The sequence below is a fragment of the Garra rufa genome, chromosome 25 (genome assembly GCF_049309525.1).
Source record: "Garra rufa chromosome 25, GarRuf1.0, whole genome shotgun sequence".
Classification (NCBI taxonomy): domain Eukaryota; kingdom Metazoa; phylum Chordata; class Actinopteri; order Cypriniformes; family Cyprinidae; genus Garra; species Garra rufa.
In genome coordinates this window covers 15,891,637-15,904,314 of record NC_133385.1, presented here as the reverse complement: position 1 = coordinate 15,904,314, position 12,678 = coordinate 15,891,637, and the positions used below count along the sequence as shown (strand labels likewise).

Below are 12,678 nucleotides of genomic sequence, written 5' to 3'. Positions count from 1 at the left end.
CATGTGTTTCGAGGTCAGCTCATATCCTGCAGGTAATGACAGACCTCATCCCCCGAGTTGAGCGGCCCCTGATGGAAAGACTGGGTGCATTATGGTGGTTCTGAACTAAAGCGCCCTCTGTAATCTACCAGCAGCCATGGCCTTGAGTACATACACACCCACAACCAGGCTGGGCTGAGAGCCTTAACTGGAGGTTCTCCCATAACCACAGGCCTAAAATAGGGACGGAGACAAAGTTAGAGAGCAAACGCAAAGCACGGGTCCTAATCACACACTCCGGCTACCAATCATGTCAAACACAGTTACCTCTATCTATACAAGTGCTTCCCACAATTATGATGATTATTATTATCACACAGCTAAAGCCATCCTATATCAAAATAACATATCACTTCACCAAATGCTTGTCAATCCATTAATGGATGGATGGCTAGGTAGTGTTAAAACCAGGGCTGAGCACAGAGCCGATGTTCTATAAATGACCTACAAAGACACACACACACACACACACACACACACACACACACAATCGTATTGCGCTGCTCTGGCAGATTAACTGAACAAAAACCAAATCCTTCTCTCTCGTTGCATTCATATTTCCCTGTGTACCAGCGATGGACAACTAATCTCTCCATGTTAATGCAGGCTGTTCACAGAGCACTGCCAACATCAGCCGGCACACACATACACACAGGAGAGAGGTCTGGCTCAGAAATGGGAAGGTAAATATTGTTCTTCAGGCAGATTTAAAGGGATAGTTCACCTAAAAATTATAGCCTTCCATTATTCATTCTCTGTAATGTCATTCCAAACCTTTTTTGTAGAACACAAAGGGATATTTTTTTTGACACTGAAGATTAAAAAATGTGGCAGAAGCACCATATTTAGCACCAATATCCCCTCCAGTGACCTGCACATGTTTATAAAACATAAAGCATTTCACTGCACACAGTGCACATATTTTTGAATCTGTTTGAAAACAACAGTTTTAAAGGTTTACATGACTCAGATCTTCCTGTTAAACAGATTACGTAAAAATTTGGGGCTCACTGACTTCCAAAAAATATTTTGCAAGTCAGTGGAACCCAAATCCATTTGGTGAACAGTCCCTTTAAGATCTATATCACCCCTTTCAGTCTGAATTCAATTTTATTTGAATTAAGCTCAATCGGATCGACTGATTTAAGCTTTTCAATCCGATTGAGCCATAAATCTGATTATTAGATTTATAGGGTTGCATGTCAACATACAGGAGCTATAGGGAGTTGAACTAAAGAACCAAATCAGTGAATGAATCAATCGGATTTGTTTTGTGAATCAAATCAGTCCATTTATGATTTGTTAATGAATCGGACATTGTTGTTTGCTTCATAAGTACATTATCTTTGATTTTAGTGTGTTCCTTGCATAGGACTATGGGATGGCATGTAATATCACAAGTCATAGTGACCAAGTAGTTTTATGATGTTTACAAAACAAAAATGCATGATAGGTACCAGCATCAATAACTCAAAACGTTTGTCGTGACTGAAATCAAAATCAGACAGATTTTGTGAATCAAATCAGCTGATTCGAATGAGCGTTTCACTGAATCGGACATTACTGCTTGGTTATAGGCTTCTTCTGAATTCTGGTATGTTTTTTAGGGGCGATATGTATTTTTCAGATAACCGATATATGTGACCCTAGACTACAAAACCAGTCATAAGGGTCAATTTGAGAATTATACATCATCTGAAAGCTGAATAAATAAGTTTTGTTAGGATAGGACAATATTTGGCATAGATACAACTATTTGAAAATCTAAATATTGAGAAAATCACTTTTAAAGTTGTCAAAATGAAGTTCTTAGCAATGCATATTACTAATCAGAAATTAAGTTTTGATATATTTAGGGTAGGAAATTTAAAAAATATCCTCTTGGAACATGATCTTTACTTAATATCCTAATGATTTTTCCCATAAAAAGAAAAACTTATCATTTTGACCCATACAATGTATTTTTACCCGTGCTACTTAAGACTGGTTTTGTGGTCCAGGGTCACATATATGACTGGTATAAAAATCTAAATAAATGTCAAAATTAAGAATAACAAGGGCTCTAACAAAAACTTTATTTAAATGCTTTTAGATTTTTTTAATCGGCAAATGACTTATACCGATAACCATAAAAATGCTGAATATCGGCGCCGATAATAAGGCAGACCGATAGTCGGTCGTCCCCCAGTGTTGTCCTTGCATAACAAAAACACAATTAGAATGGCTCCGAATGTTGCACACAATTCGTATGAACCATGTTTATGAAACAGAAATACATATACAACAGGTCCCAGAATCTGCCATTAGGGGTATCATCCTTTAAAGAGCAGGTCATATGGCATTTTAAAGTGCTCTAATATTGTATACGCCTTATTCAGCCCGCTGCCATTTTGAATCGAAAACGAGGCTGTGAGGGATAGCAGTCCAGCAGCGCCCACTGTGGCGCATTGTTGCGTACCGGGATGTAGATCGTATAGCCGTAAAATAATAGGTCATTTCACATTTTTCCACAGGACAAAGCGCTCCAGAAAACGTGGACTGATCGACAGGACATATAACCTAACTTTCAGGTAACAATATTGCATTTATTTAAGAAAATGACTGTGGAAACTAGCCGGTTGGCTAATTGCTAATTTATAATGCGAGCATGTTTATCTTCCTTTAAACGTTTACGCAGAGCTAACATGTGATGTATTACTACAACAACTAAACTAAATAGATTACAAAGAACACAAGAGTGCTCAACATTTTACTCAGGATTGTTTTTCAAAAACACTGACTGGAATTAGGACGCTTAAGGAGGGTTCAGCTCCGTCTGTGTTTACCTGGACTCAAAGACCTCACGAAAAGAAAACCTTGCGATTGTAAATGAAAAAGATATTCTTTTTAAATGATGTTTTAAAGATCAACATGTTTAATAGTTTGTGTTAAGAGCCTGCAGTTAACGTTAGATCGTAAGCCTCTTTCAGACAACATGTTAAGTCATACAAAAAACAGTGGGTTGAAAGTTTATTTTTATGCAAAGAGATCAAAAGATAACAATTATTTATTAGTTTGCCATGTAGTGTTTGATGTCAACCCCTTTTAAAATCGCTAAATGATATTCAGAACATTATTTTTTTGTTTCTGTCTTGCTTTAGACAAGGAAAATGTCATGTTTATCGTAATTTCATAATAAAGGTCGGGAAGACGCTTATGACCTAGCTGCAGGCTCTTAACACAAACCATTAAGCATTTTAATCTATATAACATCATTTGAAAAACTCTATGTAAGCGTTTAAAGGAAGATAAACATGCTCCCATTAGAAATTAGCAGTCTTTCCACAGTCATTTTCTCAAAAAAAAAAATGCAATATTGTTACCTGAAAGTTAGGTTATTTGTCCTGTCGATCAATCCACGTCTTCTGGAGCTCTTTGTCCTGTGGAAAAATGTGAAATGACCTATTATTTTACGGATATACGATCTACATCCCGGTACGCAACAACGCGCCACAGTGGGCGCTGCTGGACTGCTATCCCTCACAGCCTCGTTTTCGATTCAAAATGGCAGCGGGCTGAATAAGGCGTATTGGAGTCCCCTACAACAGGTTTAAAGGTCTAAGGTCAGAAAACATTGCAACTTCCTGAGAATATACTAGAGCTGGGCCTAAAAATAAAATCCCAGATTTTTTCACAAAAAAATCAGATTAACGATTTAAATCGATTTTTTCTTCCCCTACTACTTTCAGAATGTGAAGAAATCCCAGCTTTTCCACAATATATATGGGCACCATATATTTTGCAATATACATTGCAACTGCATCAGTGATCGCTTTCCATCAGGCCCCATTCTTATCATATCGGACACAGTAAATGTTTGTAAGACAAATAAATATGAGATGGGAGGAAAATATATATTTCCATGCTTTTCTCTTGCACTTATATGGTATAAAAATATTAAATTTTGAATGCAGAAATATTAAACGATTTAAATAACTAAATAACCAGCAGGTGATAATTACTGAATCATATGATTCATTTGATTCGTTCGAACGGCTAGTTCATTCAGGAATAAAGCAAGTGACTGCCTTTATGAATAATGAATTGAATCATTTCACTAGATTCGTTTTAAAAAGGCATGTTCATTCATAAACGAAACACCGCTGTTTGAGTGGGGATGTGCAGCGGCTCAGTTGTGACTTGTTTTAGACTACTTTTGACGACGAAATAGAGCTAAATCAGGCTATAGTCAGATAATGTAAGTCACTTAAGAACTTCTTGTTTAGTTAACATGTATTAAATCAATATCTCATTTACAAAGTCCCTTAAAAATGAATAAAAGCTGTCACTCATCTTAGTTCGCAATCCCACAAAGCTCTATTATAATAAACAAAGCTCTCTTTACTGCACAATCAGTCTCTTATTTACACTCTCTCTACACTTGTTTATGAAAGGATTCGTGAGATATGTCCGTGACACATTACTCAACATTGCAAAAACATGTAGAAACCTTTGAAGCTCCCCTGAGAGCAAACACAAATATGCTGATCGGGTCAGTCGCACATGGTGCTCCTAAATATTTTTTCATAGTCGCACATAGTATTTTTTTATATTTTTTTTTTGCCCACGAACGCTTGGTCGCACCGGTGCGACCTAAGATTCTTTTTAGTCGCACCATTGAGAAATTAGGTCGGACTCTAGAGCCCATTCGGAACTGCTGGAGCCCAGACGGGAGCGATTTTCATTCAAACAAATTGATGTAAACTACACATTCCAGTTAATCAATAAAATCGATTTATTGCCCAGCCCTAGAATATACATTTAATATTAAATGTATTCGAAACGATTAATTCGAAGCAGTTCTGAGCTTTAGGTCAGTAAACCCCTTCCTTCAATAAGCCTGCTGTGCTCTGATTGGTCAACTGGCCAAGTCGGTTGTGATTGGTCTTTCCGTATACAATGCAAGCGAATTATGCCCACAGCTAAAGTTTAGTTGCTAAACTGTAAACACTTCGGAAAACAAAAATGGTAGATACATTACTCAAGTGCAAAGGTGACTAACTGATGAAACAATACAGTTTGTTAATCAAAATATGTCTACACTGTTTATTAATCGACCCATTCTCAAGAAATAGTGTGTTCACAGCAAATTTTCAGAACTATTTTAGTAAGACTGGTGGTAATATGGTGGTTTACCTGGAAACCTTGATATTTTGAGCACATGTTTTGGTTCGGAGACGCTTGTTGTCCGAATAAATAAGGTACAGACTTATCTTTCATGGACAAGCGTTTAGTGAATCCTGCGTTGAACCCACCAAGATTAGAGAAGCAGTCCTCTGTAAAATGACGAGTACACAGCAAAAGTATCTATTGGTAACAGACAGAAGTTTAAAAAATATGACAACTCATTAATGCAGCTCAGAGTCTTTCTTTTGAGCGACAATATCTTTATGTATAATGCACTTTTTTGATTAACAACTTTGCTGTTTACATTAAAGGATAGCTATGTTACAAACTGCAAAAAAGATATTTTTTGAAAACCCATTTCATCATCTGGTTTGTTCCACCTGTAGCGCAATCATATGTTTTTAGGATGACCTATAACATAGTGCATCAGTCATATGAACCATGTATACGATACTGTTTATAATTTGTTTGTGTTCTACTTAAAGCTTCAAAGCCTCAGTGCACAGGCACTGTAGCGACCAGCACTCTTTAGAATTCAGTCTTCAGGTTTAGATTAGGGTGTAAATGATGAAAAAACTGTCATTTCTGGATGAACTGTCCCTTCAAAACCTCGTCTCAAACTAAGATTTCAAGCATGTATTTTTGAATATGTTTGTCTATTTGTGAAATTTCCATGTGCAAACATTGCTTTTACCCCTCACAGCATGAGAAAACATAAGCAAACCTCACACAGAATGGATTCACTGTTCCCGCCGTGTCATTCAGCACTCAAAAGCATCCTTGAAATTCAGCACAGTGAATGAGCCTGAACAAGCTGTGCCCAAAACTCACACATTCACACACACACACACACACACACACACAGACGCACATACCCTTGTGCTATACCTGCCCTATTTCTGGCCCAGCACTCCCCTAGTGTAACATCTGTTGACCTGTAGAAAAAAATAAAGAACTGTCTTAAAATAGGCAGCCACGTCACGATCACAATCCACCCTGCTGCTACGCGGATTGTTGTTGATGGATTCTGCATTCCCATTTACGGTCGAGATTGAAGAAAATAACATGATGAAATGTGCACTTAAATTCTCACTGTCCTACACCGTATTCTTATTCTTGGGTAAGAAATAGTGTGGTGTGGGTGGGTATGTTTTTGAGGGTACATTTATGGCCATATGTAAGTGCATGAAAATGAAGGTTATTATTTTTAACTACAATTATTCCAAAGATGGATTTCTGTCTGGTTCTTCTCCATCTTGTTTAGTTAATACAAAGATTTTACAGCATGATCCGTGCAAACTTCGGCAAATTCAGCAACTAGTTGTTCTCGAACACAAGCCATCTGACGCCAGATCTGAGCAAATCCAGCTCATGTTGCTGAATCATAACCACCCCAGAGATGCCAGGGAGACAGTAGTCACACTTTACATTCACGATTGAGCTAAAACACAACATAAGAGAGTAAAAAGAAAAAAAAAAGCAGATGGAGATTGTCTATATAAGGACGATTCTCCAATTACAGAAACTGTCCCCTAAGATGGTTTTAGAAGAAAACAACCATTTTAGTTTTAATGGATACATTATAATAGAGTGCAACAGTTGTTTTTTCAGGAAGTAAAAATCCCATTCATTTTCTCCATAGGGGAATTGATTTTTTTAAGATAACTTCTAAACCATTAAAACCAGACTTACTGTGAGCTACGAGGTAGTTAATCAACGAAATCTGCTTTTGCTGAATCCATCAGTCTGCATTATTTCAACATATTTTTTTAACTAATTATATTTAACAGCAGAATCCTAAGTGAAAAGCTACATTGCATACATTAAACTTAATTATATCATTCATTCACAATGCTTTTTGGTGTTGTAATTCTTTGCACAGTAAACAGTATTGTACATTTGTCTTTTAGTCAATTTTTTTTACAAATTTGAATAAAAAAACAATCAATTTCTTTTTTATTTCAATTACAAAGCTTAAAATTAAAGATACAGTTTAACCAAAAATGAATTAATTACTCACGCAAATAAAAGTATTTTTGATGAAATCCGTAAGCCTGTGTCGTGGTATTCTCATGAACGCACACGGAAGAAAGAAATTGTTAAATGAAGTCGTTATTTGCCTACAAAAATTATTCTCGTAGCTTCATAAAATTACGGTTGAACCACTAATGTCATATGTGACCCTGGACCACAAACCAATCATAAAGGTAATTCACGCATCTCTGAAAGTGGATAAGTGGATAAATAAGCATTCCACTGATGTACGGTTTGTTAGGATAGGACAATATTTGGCCGAGATACAACAATTTGAAAATCTGGAATCTGAGGGTGCAAAAAATTAAATTACTGAGAAAATCTTCTTTTAAAGTTGTCCAAATGAAGTTCTTAGCAATGCATATCACTAATTAAAAAATTGAGTTTTGATATATTTATTGTAGGAAATTTAATATAAATATATTCATGGATCATGATCTTTACTTAATATCCTAATGATTTTTGACAAAAGAAAATTCAATAATTTTGATTACTAAAGACTGGTTTTGTGGGTCCAGGGTCACATATGGACTGTTTTAACAATGTCTTTATTACCTTTTTGGGCTTTGAAAGTGTCAGTTGTGTTGCTGTCTATGCAGGGTCAAAAAGCTCATAATTTGAGCACACATCAAAAATACCTTAATTTGTGTTTCAAAGATGAACGAAGGTCTTATGTGTTTGGAACGACATGAGGGTGAGCAATTATTGACACAATTTTCATTTCTAGGTAAACCATCCCTTTTTACTAACTTTAAAGTTAAAGATTAAACCCGTACAGTATGTATCCAGCGTTCTCCAAAAAGTGAAAAACATCTCAGTCAAAAAGTCAAAAGTGCGCCTGTTTGAAGAATCACCCGTACTGTATGGCTAACATTAAAGATAGAAACAACAAGAGAACTGAAGAGTGGAGCTGAACTTTAAGAATTACATTATGTCATTCAAGAAAGTATCTATTTATTTTGTGGCTTCCATTGAAGCATATCCTGCTCAGGCAGATTAAATGTATCATGCTTTTCAGCTCTTAAGAAGCATATTAGGATGACACAAGCTCCTCTCAGCTGTTCCTCTAATGGTTTCAGCATAATTACTGAGGGCTATGGCTATCTGCCCGAGAAACCCACGTGAACACTTCCTGATGGCCGTTTTGGCAAGCTGACCATTGTATTTGACATGAACCGGTGTTGTCTGATATCCTGAGCTTGTCTCGCATTCAGATAATGTGCACTAATGAAGAAACTTCAGCAAATCCTGTGAGAAAATGACCCGCTGTGTCGGATTAGCACTGCGTCATCACTAATTTCAATACAGTGACCACATTTCCCTCGCCCACTGTCGTGACTTGGCCTAATGCCTATCTTGAGAGGCTCTCTAAAGACCAGAGGAAAAATGGACCGCTATAAATCTGAAAGCAACATGGGAGGTTTAATGGCTAAGCCAAAGCTATCTACTGATAATGATGCTTAACATCACGCAGGTGGGTAAACGGCAGTAGTCTATTAGTGAGAAGAGCACATTGAAAGAACAGTTTGGTCCAAAAATGAATTCTGACTTTATTCACTTTAAAGTTGTTCCAAACCTGTACGGCCTTTTATGTAATGGAAATCTAAATGACTTTGAATACAGAGAACAAATATGGACTATTTTTATGATGCTTTTAATTATTTTTGTAACATTTTTATTGCATTTGCAAGGAAAAAATAACGTTTAAAAAATTCACCTTTAGTGCTCTTTGGAAAAAAGTAAATCAAACAGGTTTGTAACCACACAAGGTGAGTAAATAAAGCCAGAATGTATTTGAATTGCATATAAAATATGCCGTTTTAAAATCAACAAGCTAATAAACTGAATGTGATGCATATTTGTCAGTCATACATAAATGAAACAAGTAAGAAACATCTATGATTTCTGCACTTGAAAAAAAAACACACACAAAAAAAACATGAATTAGTTTATTATTAGTTTATATTATTATATCTATTTAATTTAATTTTTTTTAAATATTTATTTTATGCCAAAAATCATTAGGATATTAAGTTAAGATCATGTTCCATGAAGACATTTTGTATATTTTCTACTGTAAATATCAAAATGTAATTTTTAATCAGTAATATGCATCGTTAATAACTTCATTTTGGGCAACTTTAAAGGCGATTTCCTCAGTATTTTGATTTTTTTTGCACCTTCAGATTCCAGATTTTCAAATAGATGTATCTCGGCCAAATATTGTCCTATCCTAACAAACCATATATCAATAGAAAGCTTATTTATTGAGCTTTCGTATGATGTATACATCTCAGTTTTGTAATATTTAACCTTATGACTGGTTTTGTGGTCCATGGTCACATACATGTTTAATAATCATTTTCAAAATGCATTCAAATGTCATAGAATTAACATAAATCTGTTAATTGTAAAAACAATTAAATTTATTCAGTTTAAAAGTATAAACATTCAGAATTTAGTTATATATAAACACATTCAGTTTATTATATTATCATAGAAATCCAACCTGTGTCATTTATGTATTCATCTGTTTATGCTAAAGCTCTGTGATCCGAATACAATTCAAACACATAAATCTTAAATTCAAATCTGTATCACACATTTGTAGGTCATAACAGTCTGTGAAAGTAGACATGGGAAGCATAGTCAGATTCTCACACCAACAAGTTTTTTTTAGAGTACAGTATGTTGTTCAACACTGCAACCATCAGTAAATCAGCATAGCTAGTAATGCTCACCTGGTTGTATAGAAAAGAACTAGACAAATAGGGTTAAAGAAACACAGACGCTGTAGCTGCCACACCTTGATCTGTGGTTTAACATTAAACCCTAAATCACACCATTACACTACATTACTCAATTCTATGCAGTCTTATTTGAAAGTCTCCATATGAAAACATGGATTTAGGCTGGAAATGCTTCCACAATGCTGTGATTGAAAATTCACCTTAAATCAAAAAACAGTAAACAAATATCAAAATAGATGCTGTAAATACCTGCCTTGCCTCAAACTGATAGCTGTTGGTCGCAACTGCATTTGTCAGAGGGAAAGCAGAGCTCTCTGGATAAGTGATCAACCATACGAGTCTAACACAGCCTCATGCACATGCAAATATTATTCAAATCGCTTCCCTCCAATAGTGAAACGAAATTAAGGCTTTAAAGCCAGAGGCAGAGCATTTCTATCAAACAAATAATAAATGAACAGCCTAACAGTTAAACAGAGCAAACCCCTTCCAGGCGCACAAAGAAGCGTGGAAGGGTGATGCTAATACACTCACATTTATAAGAAAAGCCTTTTCCCCGTTTCAGCGCGCGCCGTAACTTTCCTTTTAAAGCGGTCGAATGGGGATTTTCAGTACTCACAATTCAGCAGTTTAACAGGTGAGTGTCTCCTTTGGCGCTATTTCAGTGCCAGTTTTCCAGATAGCTGATTTCCCTCGCCGTGGTCCGCCTCTCCGCCCCGCGTTGCAACTGCTGACGACGACGCCGAGTTTCTTTCCAGCACCAGCGCGCTTTGAACAGCTCCACTGACGTCACTCCCCGCGAACCCAACCGACGCCACGCCTTTCAAGCTCCAATCAGCCGAGCCGGAGACCCCACCCAACACACACTAGAGGTTGAGATTCCGATTCATCCACGCGATTCGAATCTTTTGAATCAATTCAATAAAAGATTTGTTCAGTGACTAAATTTGGATTAGCATTAAGGGCGAGTAATCTTTTTTTTATATAAAGAACATGGTGTTAGTAGAACTGTAGCAAATCTGTTTTCAATTAATATGTTTATCACCATTTTATTTTTAGAAATAGACTATAATAGTTTGAATATTTTACTATAGTAACAACGTAGCATTTACAGTTGAGGTCAAAAGTTTACATCCACCTTTCAGAATCTTTAAAATGTTAACTATTTTACAAAATGCATATTATTTTTATTCAGTATACTGACCTGAATCAGATATATCACTTAAAAGATGATATCATATAGTCCACAAGAGAAAATAATAGTTGAATTTATAAAAATGACCCCGTTCAAAAGTTTACATATGCTTGGTTCTTTATCCTGTGTTGTTACCTGAATGATTCAGAGCTGTTTTATTTTATTTATTTTTTTGTTTTTTGTTTTTGTCCTGAACACTTAAACTAACCGCTGTTCTTCAGAAAAATCCTTCAGGTTCCACAAATTCTTTGGTTATTCAATATTTTTGTGTATTTGAACCCTTTCCAACAGTGACTCTATGATTTAAAAGCCATCTTTTCACACAGATGATAATTGAGGGACTCATATTCAACTGTTACAGAAGGTTCAAACACTCACAGATGCTCTAGAAGGAAAAACGATGAGGGCAGTACTAAATGAAAAAAAAATGATATTAAAGCAAAATAAGAAAAATTTACACATCTTCATTCGGTTCAAAAGTTTTCACCCCCGGCTCTTAATGCATTGTGTTTCCTTCTGGAGCATCAGTGAATGTTTGAACCTTCTGTACTAGTTGCACATGAGTCCCTCAGTTGTCCTCAGTGTGAAAAGAGGGATTTTAAAAATCATACAGTCATGACATGAAGGATTTTTGTGAAGAACAGCAAGCGGTTTAACAGAGCTACTGTATATGAATCATTCAGGTAACAACACAGTATTAAGAATTAAGCATATGTAAACTTTTAAACAGGGTAATTTTTTATTAACCATTATTTACTTTTGTAAACATCTTTTATGTGAAATATCTTATTCAATATTCTTATTTTGTATGATCCCTCTTATTTTGTTAAAATAATTAACATTTTGCAGATTCTACAAGGTGTATGTGTGTTGACCTCAACTGTGCATTTAGGTTTTACTAAAAATACCACTTTTAAGGCCTGTTCACACAAAGATTATAGCATCCACACTAACTGACAAAAGCATCATGTTTATTATGAGTGTTCGCTGCAGTTTTTGTTCCTTGTGTGTTGCAATTAATAAAAAGTTTGTAGTTATGGTCCTTAGTAAATATTCCTTTATACCACCTAATGCCTGTTTACACGACAATTTGAATTCACAGTGATCTCACCACGAGATACTCATGATGTGAGGTCAAAGTGAGTTGAACATATAACGTCACTGTGTGCTCAAACTATGATCACAATATGAGGTCACAGTGCACTAATGCTGTGAGCTCACCATGTGAGAACACTTATATCACGTGTTGAACTCTCATTTTGTTACCTCAGTGTTACTGTTATCCAAAATGTCTTTAGTAATAGTCAATTTTATCACAAATTAAATCATTTAGATGATTATATCATTTCGAAGTTCATCATCAACAAATGATTTCAGAAATTTGGTTTCCTTGCTTATTCTTCTGTATTCCCTCTAGCCTGGTGTTGAAATTTGACACAAATATTTGTATTTGACATATGCATTTAGATTCTGGTGTTGTTTTTGGTGACTGCT

The 12,678-nt window shown here is 35.7% G+C and overlaps 1 protein-coding gene across 1 annotated transcript in view; it reads right to left on the bottom strand.

The window, feature by feature from the left end:
- LOC141301358 (sphingomyelin phosphodiesterase 3-like) overlaps positions 1-10,730 on the bottom strand; it is a 60,165-nt gene extending 49,435 nt beyond the window's left edge. The window contains exon 1 of the mRNA XM_073831600.1: positions 10,609-10,730. The gene's annotated coding sequence lies outside the window, so the exon portion shown is untranslated. The remainder of the gene's footprint in view (positions 1-10,608) is intronic.
- Between the last annotated feature and the right edge of the window lie 1,948 nt (positions 10,731-12,678).